This window comes from Micromys minutus, assembly GCF_963924665.1.
Source record: "Micromys minutus genome assembly, chromosome: 6".
Taxonomy (NCBI): Eukaryota; Metazoa; Chordata; class Mammalia; order Rodentia; family Muridae; genus Micromys; species Micromys minutus.
Window position 1 is genome coordinate 60,981,317 of NC_137975.1, and position 9,521 is coordinate 60,990,837.

Below are 9,521 nucleotides of genomic sequence, written 5' to 3' on the forward strand. Positions count from 1 at the left end.
GATATATGTACAGATTTTTAAAAGCATTTTGGCATAAAACTATGTGAACATATTTTGTCAGTAATTGTTTTTTTAAAGATTTGATGGTATGCATTGAAATCTTACTAGTTATCATAAGCAATATGAAGCTCAAAAAAAGAAAGGCCAAGAACTGGAAGCCTCAGTCTGTAGGGAAAAACAAACAACAACAATGTGTATAGCACCCACTCAGAGTGAGGTACACCTAGACCTTAAATCATTAATAACTCAAGAGCTAAGAAGATAGTCTTGAGACAATATTTGGTATTTAAAAAATCATTATATCTAATCCATACACACCAAGAAAACTTTGACTATTTCCATGTTACATTTTGTTTTACATGTACTTTATGCTTTTAGGGTTTTATATTTGGATATAATAATCATTTTTCAAAAATCTCTACAAACAAAAGTGCAAACATATCAACATGACTTTTAGGTAAACACTTTAATAATTTGTAAATATATGTATGGAGTTGCTCTCAGCACAATGGCTAAAGTTCTAATCATACCTATTTGATTTTTTTCATTTCATAACTTCCAGATTAAAGATGTTGAGAATGCCATAGGACTTTCATAGTCATTTGCTTTGACTTTGTTTCCTTTTATTTTTGTTTTTAGTTTTTGGTTTTCCTCAACTCTTAACTTTTCATGAAAGTTGTGTGCCTCTCCAATTCTCATTGATACTAATCAGAAATATATCTCGTTAACTTGAATGAATTTTTCAAAGAATTTAATAGATAAATGAAATATTTGAAAGATATTGATCTATATGATAAATTATTTTGTGTTTTAAAATATTTTAACATAATAGTAGATTATCTTTGCACCCTTGCCATTTTCAACATGTCTGAATATCTCTGCTCTAAAACATCTTTGCTTTTCATCCAGATAAATGAAGTATTATGTTATGTCATTCATTCCCAAGCATTGAAATATTTTTTTGGAGAAGGTATCATAAGCTTGCATTGAAACTCTATAGACCTGTTCATTCTGTGTTCAAGAAGTCATGCCTCTATTACTTATTCTTCTATTGTTAATGAGTGACTTTGCCTGTAGGAATGGCCTTAGTTCAGAAGGATATGGTCATGAATTTGTTAAGGTTTTTCTGTAAATCATGTGGAAATTTTTCTAATACTGAATTCCTACTTTTTATCTGTTTTAAAAAAAATAATAAAATATCAGAAACTCAAAAACACATTGAATCTTTAAAACAAAAAGAGTAAATCCTTAAGTACAGGAAGACCCTCACTGGTGAAAAGTAGGCAAAGGTCTCAGAAATTGTACTGAGCAGATACCAGAAGCCTTCAGTGTAACTAGATTAACTTTCACACATCTCTGAGCACATAAACTCGACCTGGTATCTACATCAATGTATGCAAGTCAGTGCAGTAGCTACTGAGTTCTGTATTTTGAATAACATCATGGTTAAGGAAACTATAATAGATATAAAGTAACAGAGATGGAGTGAAAAGATCACTTCATTCTGTTCCACTGGGAATCTACAGGGCCTGATGGCCTGATGCAGTTACTGTTGTGTCTTAGATAACTACACATAGAGACCAAACTAGGCATTGAGGAATCCTTTCCAAATGGGCTTAAGCAAATTCATTCAGTATAAAATCATTTAGGGTGCCTAAAATTAAACAAAATAAATATCATGACACTTAGTTACACTAATGGAAAGAAAATATGTGTGGTTACATTACCTTTGGGTCATATAATAGACTAAAATGAGAAACGGGTAGTATAGAGGCAATGTTCCTATCACAAAACAAGAAAGAAAATGTATTTTAAATCTTGCAGAATGATTAAACTCCTTATTTAAAGAACTTATATTATTTGAACATAGTCTACCTTGCTCTTCATAGTAAAGTAAGTCTCTTGCTTACAAAATTACAAAAGTTAAGATGTTCATTCAAATTTGTGTTTCCAAATAGGAAAATGTGCTTATTTTATTTTCCATAATTTGTGGGTCTATATCCCCTTTTAATTACATCCTGGAAGAGAAATATTTTTTTTCTATTGTGACAAGGCCTGATTTTAATACAGCAGCACAAAAGACACTAGACACAATTAACTTTGTGTCTAATATTGTAGACAATTTGATACTATTCAGGTGTCTGAGTTATGCTCATTATATTTTTATGGCCGGCTAATAGTTAGTCTGAAAAGCAGAAAGAGAGGTCTGTTCAGGTACAAGCTTACCTGTGAAAAGATTAGAAGACATATGATTATGAGCACAAACTGGTGTCATGTGTAAGATATGGTCTCAAATGTTCACACACCCAAGACCAAAACAGCTCATGGTATTTGTATCTCTCAAGAGATAGAACTTTGTTTCAATTTTTTTTGTGAAACATATTTTTTGTAACATCTTTAAAACCAGAAACCATCTTAAAATGGGAAAACCCAACAAGAGAGCAGACTATAGCAGAGTGGTGTTGTATAACATATGCCTGGGAATCCATCTTAGAACACTCTCCTGAGAAAGACTGGAGACTGTCTTCATTTCCTCAGTTCTTGGGCTGTAACCTCTATCCTATAATCAATGATTTAACTTTGAACTTTTCTGCTTTCTAGTGGATTATGAAAAAAATTACTTTATCTTAGTTATTACCATTGTCATTATTATAATAGTCATAAACATTGAAAAACCATTTTGAAACCCATGTTAAATAGCATAGTGATTCCTGAAACGTCTCCTTCCTCCTCTGGGTCTGGATGCCTAATAATAAATTCACATTCTTGTACTGCAATAAACAAACAAACAAACAAACCACTATAGTCCAGAATTTCCTCTACATGTTTATACCTGAATGCCCATAACTGGTGGGCAGAATGGAGCCATTTGGTGGTGTTGCCTAACTGGTAGAAATAGGGCACAGATGCACTTTGGAAATTCTGTCCAGGCTGTTCCTAATCTTATCTTATGTTTTCTATCTGCCACAATGTAAACAGATGTCCTCTGCCACATGCTTTTCTTGCTCTTTGTTTGTTTGATTTTTAATTGCATGGGTCCAACCAACTATGAATGTTATTTCTGAGACTGGGATCCCAAATACATACTTTCTGCTTTTCCATACTTAAGTATTTTCTATACCTAACTAAAGGAGTTTCCAGAAACTAATAAATTCTATATTTGCTATGTGTGTGTTTTATCCAGTTGAGTTTAACTAAGATACCACCAGAACTCTATATTTCTAATGAATATCCAGTGGACTGAAGCCTGATATGCAAATAAGTCTCTGTGTGATTGTTGAATCCAACTCTTTCTCTTTGGTTGCGAATCTAGATTATAAAGACCAGGCCATATCTTCAGCCCCAACCCTTTCCAATGTCCAGCTTAGGCAAGTATTTTTATGGATGTGTTGTTCATGATATAATGAAATCATGTTTGAGAGCATGTAAAAAGCAAACAAAGAAGATCATGGCCAATGGGCAGAATTGGGCACACAGATAATCCCAAAGGATCTTGGAGTGGCTCAACACCAGACAGTGACTCATAAGAACAAAACTCCAGCAGATGTCTGGAAATTTTTAACAAATCTCCTAAATAAAGCTGAGACTAGAATAGAATTTATATTTTTAGCTACTGATATACTAACTTGTTTTGTTTGAATAATTTGTATAGTATGTGTAAGCAAATATGTGATTTGAGAATTTATTTTTAATATGCTTTGTATCCTGATAGGAAGAACCACAGCTGTTCATGTGTCCAAGAAAGCAAGTATATTCTTCTTTCTTACCTTAAGAAATAAGCACCAAAGTTGGCATTTGTGATGCATATGAATAAGACATTTGTATATCAAAACCCAATTATCAAAAATACTACATTTTTGTTATTGAAGGGTCCTGGAACTTATAGATACATATAAGGAGAGAAAGGAAAGAAAGGAACAATCAAGATATGGTCAATATGCATACATGCAAATACCCAAATATTATATAATATGCATTTAAATAAAAATGCTAGCATTGTAAATGGTTTAAGTCTCATACTACTTCTACTTTAAGTAGTAGCCAATAGGACAAGTAGCAACATGACTCATCAGGAGCCCACAGTCCAGCACTGACACAGGATTGCCAGGTAGAACTGAAAGCTTCATAGTTTCCAAAAGAAACACTCACACTGGCTGTTGAGATCATTCTGTGACAAGTCGGCACTTAAATTGAAACAGGAAATATGACTTTTATTACGTGTTTTGCAATATATGGAATGGTACACTAACAGAATGCTCTTCAAGAATGTTGTTGTTACACACAGCCTTCATCTAAAAATCTGGGAACACATTGGCAGCTATGCTCCATTGCTACTTAATTTGGAGATGGTAGGGTACCACACAGTCTGCTGAAGGCTAAATATAGTGGAAGCCTCACATTAAAGCATGAAGAGTCTGCTTCTGGAGAAGCATCAGTACCAAATGACACAGACAACAAAGGCATGGAGCTGTGTGTTAGAAAAAGAAATCCATCCTGATGCAGCAATTATATCTTTCTCGACCTGATACCAGTGTCAAATATAAAGTCACAAATCTCAATTTAGTTATTATTGGTTGATTTGTAGTAACAAAGCAGTTGTCTTTGAAGACAGTGGACCTCATCTGCTGGAGTTCTGACTTTTCTGATATGTACATACTTAGGAAGCTTACCATCTCACTGTTTTAATAGACTAAAGATTAAGTAATCCAATGAAATAATAATTTTCCATGCCCATTTCCAGTATATAAACAATAGTATATACCGTCAAACTGTTAGAAAATGTGATATGGCATGCATTTATAGAAATATAGTTATTTCTATAAATATACTTCTTTTAAGATAGCTTCCTAACAAGGAGATGAGGCTTACCCTGAGATTCACACCACTGGAGAGTCTTTGGGCTTTGAGAAAGCTCCAATGCAAATGCCAAATACCTCAGCCACAAAGGAGGTTGTTTCTACATTTTAACCGATAAACATCCAACTGAAGTTTACACACTTTTGTCATGATATTCAGAAAGAATTTTTACCCAAGTCATACAAAATTGTCCCCTGAATACATGAAATTATTAAGATTTTTTTTTTTTTTTTTTTTTTTTTTTTTTTTTTTTTTTTTAGTTAGGCAGACCTGTTTTTCTGCAATACCCTCAAGTCAGGCACAATGGTTCAGTGTAGATTCTGGTATTGTTGCCCTCAATAAATTCCCATTACTTTCACCCCAATTATTCAAATCTCAACCAGCTCTTGAAACCAAGCAGAGTCATTCTTAATCTTCTGCACCTCTCTGGTATCATCCTTTTATTTGCTTTGTTAAGAGATATGCATTAGTAGAGCAGATTTGGAAATGAAATCTTCAAAAGGCTTTGCTGTCATTCCAGCTTCCTCCTACATCCATTCCAGCAGTTTTAGGTGATTATTTGCATCCCAAGAAATGTATCATTCCACATTTCTTGAGTCATTCAAACTAAGATCAAAGTAACCTGGGAACAAGATATGCACTCCGGACAATTTTAGGATGCTTCCTAAAGAACAACATCCAGTTCTAAGCTCGCAGATGTCTCTCCAGGTTAAAGTCCAGGTCAGGAAGCTCCATGGCTGGAAAGTAGCTCTTCAGAAGGACACATGGTATATTTTATAAATTCTCTTTTCGCTTTGGAAAAGAAGCAGTTTTGTGAACATCTCTTTAGAAATATTTCTTTGGAGCAAATCTAATATGCATTGTCAGGATAGCAGCAGTTCGCGTCATAGGAATCAGCAACAGCAGCTTGATCCACTTGCAAATACCACCCACAAATCAATAATGCCAGGTCTTATAAACACCATTTACAAATCAGCAACAGCAGGTAGATAAGGAAGAAATCTCAAGGCTCTGCCTGTCCGCCCAAATCGGCAGAAGGGCGAAGAAGCCACCAAAATACCACCAGACTTTTTTTTTTGGTGCATTTCTCTCTATAAAGTCATGACAAATTATAACTAACAAAGAATAGTAAGGCATACTAATAACATTCAGCATCATCAGTGAAGATCCTACTATATATTTCTTTGCATGTGTATGCATATAAATATAGATATGAATTTATTTTTACTACTGTTTAAGTTTCAAACAATAGAAAGATGGCAATGCATCTAATTAAATATGAATATATTTATCTACAGATGAATAAAAAGGTAGATGAGTGGCTAGAGATAATAGATGAAGAAAAAAAAAAGCAGGGGAGGAGGTGTGAGAAGAGGAGGGGGAAAAGAGAAGGGAGTGGTGGGACCTAAGTTGGAAGGAAAGACCTTAGGCAGGAGAGGAGAGGGGAGGGGAAGGGAGAGAAGTGGAGGGAAGGGGAAGGGAGAGGAGAAAAAGGATGGGGAGGTAAATGGCTTGGAGACAGCTATTTTCTGTTCGAAGCAAGACACCTATTCAACTTCATGTAAGTAGCGTCTTGTTGCTGTAAATATCAAAACATAAAACGCCAACCCTGGCTATCAACAGCATCGTGGAGCCACATGGCATTTGCGCAGTATTTTCATCTCACTTAGCAGGACTTGGCAGATTCTCTGGCCCGGAGCTCTCATATCATCTCCATCTGACTTGCTAACTTCCCAATTTCTATCCCAGTCTACCGCTGGCTACTTTCTAGTCCCAGCAGCAGCCGCTGCCCTCTTCCGGCTGGCTCTCTGCTGAGAACTAGCTAGACTCCCAGCAACCAGGTAAAATCAAAACTCTTGAAGCTTGTAGTTTATCAATCAGATTTATATCAATAAAATTCACTCCTCTAAATGTCCACACAATAAATTCAGAGCCAATGGATGTGGGTATAAACCGCCCAGCTACATAAGACACATTGTCCTGTAATAATTCCTTCCTTATAAGATATTCATAGCTACCTATGGCTATTTAAAGCCACACAGAAGTGGTTCACCCTTGTCCATCTTAGCTTCCTCTCCTCCCTTGTGTTTCTCCTCCTTTCCAAAACTTTGTCCCCACCTTAATTTTTTACTGCCCAATCAAAGGCCTTGCCTTATTGTGTGCCTGTGCTCACCTGCATACCAACCACAGAGTCTCTGCTATGTGGATGTTGCTCTCTGCAGTTCAAAGGTTAGTGATAAAAGCGACAAACTCTCAAAGCACAAATTAGTAATGGCACAAAACTCCCAGTGTATTAGTCTCAAGGGCCCTGTTTTGCCACTGAATCAACAAATTCATCATTACTACTTCAGTGAAGTTTTTGAAAACATTCCATTTGTTCTGAATTTCCATTCAATTAATTTCTCCTCCTTCCATCTGCTCTGGTAATTGGGCAGGGTGATAAGAAAGAAATAAACGGTTTGAATATTTACTACGCATTACAGAATTCTCCAGCCGCCTTTCCCGCTTTTCTTTAATTTCTGAGTGGATTCCCTCCTAATGTTCTCTAGTGTCAATGGAGCTAGAATAATCAGATCTGATTGCACAAAGCCAATGTCATTTCACTGCCCACTGGGCAAAACTAACTGCAGTAATGGTGGGATGCTGACTGGAGAGGGAGATTATTGGAAGCTGCTCTCTGAAGCAAGGAGAGAGGTGAGAGCCCCTTTGACTGTGGCAAATGCCACACCCACCCCTCTTTAAAAGCAAATCTTGTTTTTCATATCACTTAATAGAAAAGGGTTGGATTTCAAGATCATTCTTTTATCTTAAACCATACCTATACAAAGAGTAGCTGGCATAAATAAGCAATCATTTAAATGTTGCCTTGTCCAAGGAAAGTATTAAAAGTGTTCCAGATTTTAAAGGAAAGCAATTATGGTCATTTCAAAAAAAATCTCTTTCTCTCTCGTGGGTGAGTGAGTGTGTGAGAGTGTGTGTGTTTGTGAAGTCACTGTCTTGTGTGTGGAGGTAAGAAGACTGCTTTGGGTGGTGTTTCTCTTTACAGCTTGTTCCGGGGAGGGGATCTCTTGTTGGCTCCCCATATCCCAGGTGAGCTAGCTGGGGAAAATCTGGAGAGTCTTCTATTTCCATACAAATGTTGCATAAAAGTTCCTCCAGAAGTGCAATGTTGTTCTGTTTCATCAAGCTTGATATGTGTTCTGGAGATTAGCTTATATTTACATAATATAGTCAAAACAAATTCATGTAGATGATAGAGCTAATGTAGATGAATGAATTTTATAGAAGAGCCTGCATCTTTTAAAAGCACATTTAGAATGCATGCACACGCCTTTTAATTATGACACAATCTAGAGTGTAGAAAGGAAGCCGTAATGAGGAATTGTCTAGGTTAGGTTCTAAGTGGGCATTTCTGTGGAGGACTTTATTCACTTGTTGAAGAGATGTGAAGACTTTTTCTGAAGGCAGGTAGCATGGTTTTATGGTTTGGGCTCTAGACTGAAGGAAAAGGAGAGAGGAACCTTGGCTAGCATGCATGCATGCATGTATTATTCTCTTTTCTGATATGGGGAAATGGATCTAAATGCTGCAAACTTCTGCTATGACTTCCCATCACTATGGACTGTAACCTGAAACTGTTGTCTGAACTGTCAGATAGAACAAACTCTTTCTCCTGAAACTTGCCTTAGACAGGATATTTTACTATAGCAACAGGAAATAATCTAGGATATTTCTTCCTACACAATAAAGAACTTCCTTGGTCTTTATTTTTCAAAACAAGAGGATTTTTGTTTGCTTGCTTTTAAGTTTTCTATCATTTCAATTATTAGAAAATAATTTATGGGGACACAAATGTGACATTTTGAAAAAAAATAAAATAACACCCCTTGAAGGAATAAAGTGTAATATATTTTACTGAAGACTTTTTTGGTGCTGCAATTTTATGTTGGTCAATATGTTGCAAAAATGACAATGTAACATTCTCAATAAAATATGTTTGATACAGAATGCAAACATTTCACAACATTGCAAGATTTTATAAATTTTAAAATAATTAAAACATGTTATTCTCTTCAAAATGCTGTACTTAAATTATTTCCAAAATATATGTATAAATGTTCAGAAGACTATAAAGTATAGAAGTTTTGAAGCAGCCACAAAAATTTAAGCACTTCATTTTAGGCTTGATTTTATATATAAATATATTTGTTTATCTATGTACATATATTTTTGTATATATTTATGTGTATGTATCTAGTTGTGTACATAAAAAAGTATGTATATATGTTTTGTGTATGTGTGTATTTGTGTGTTTATAAGCATGTAAAATTGTTTTGTTGTATATGTATATATGGGTATTCACTTGTGTGTTTATGTGTATATTAATATATGTGTTTGTGTGTGTGTGTGTATGTTTCTATGGATGTGCTTATGCATATATGGTGTATTGTGCACTTTGCAGCAGTTTTCGAATCTGTACTTAGTTAGCTTTCAAAGGAGTAAAATCCATGGGATGGTTCCTTAAGCCTTTCATATTAATTAATAACCCATGAGGTGTCATCTTTTTAAGACACACTAAAAATCGTGCAGGTAATAAGTGTGAGAGTAGTGTGAATTGTAAGTCTATAAATCTTTAGAAATGATTTCTGGAAGACTAAACAGAT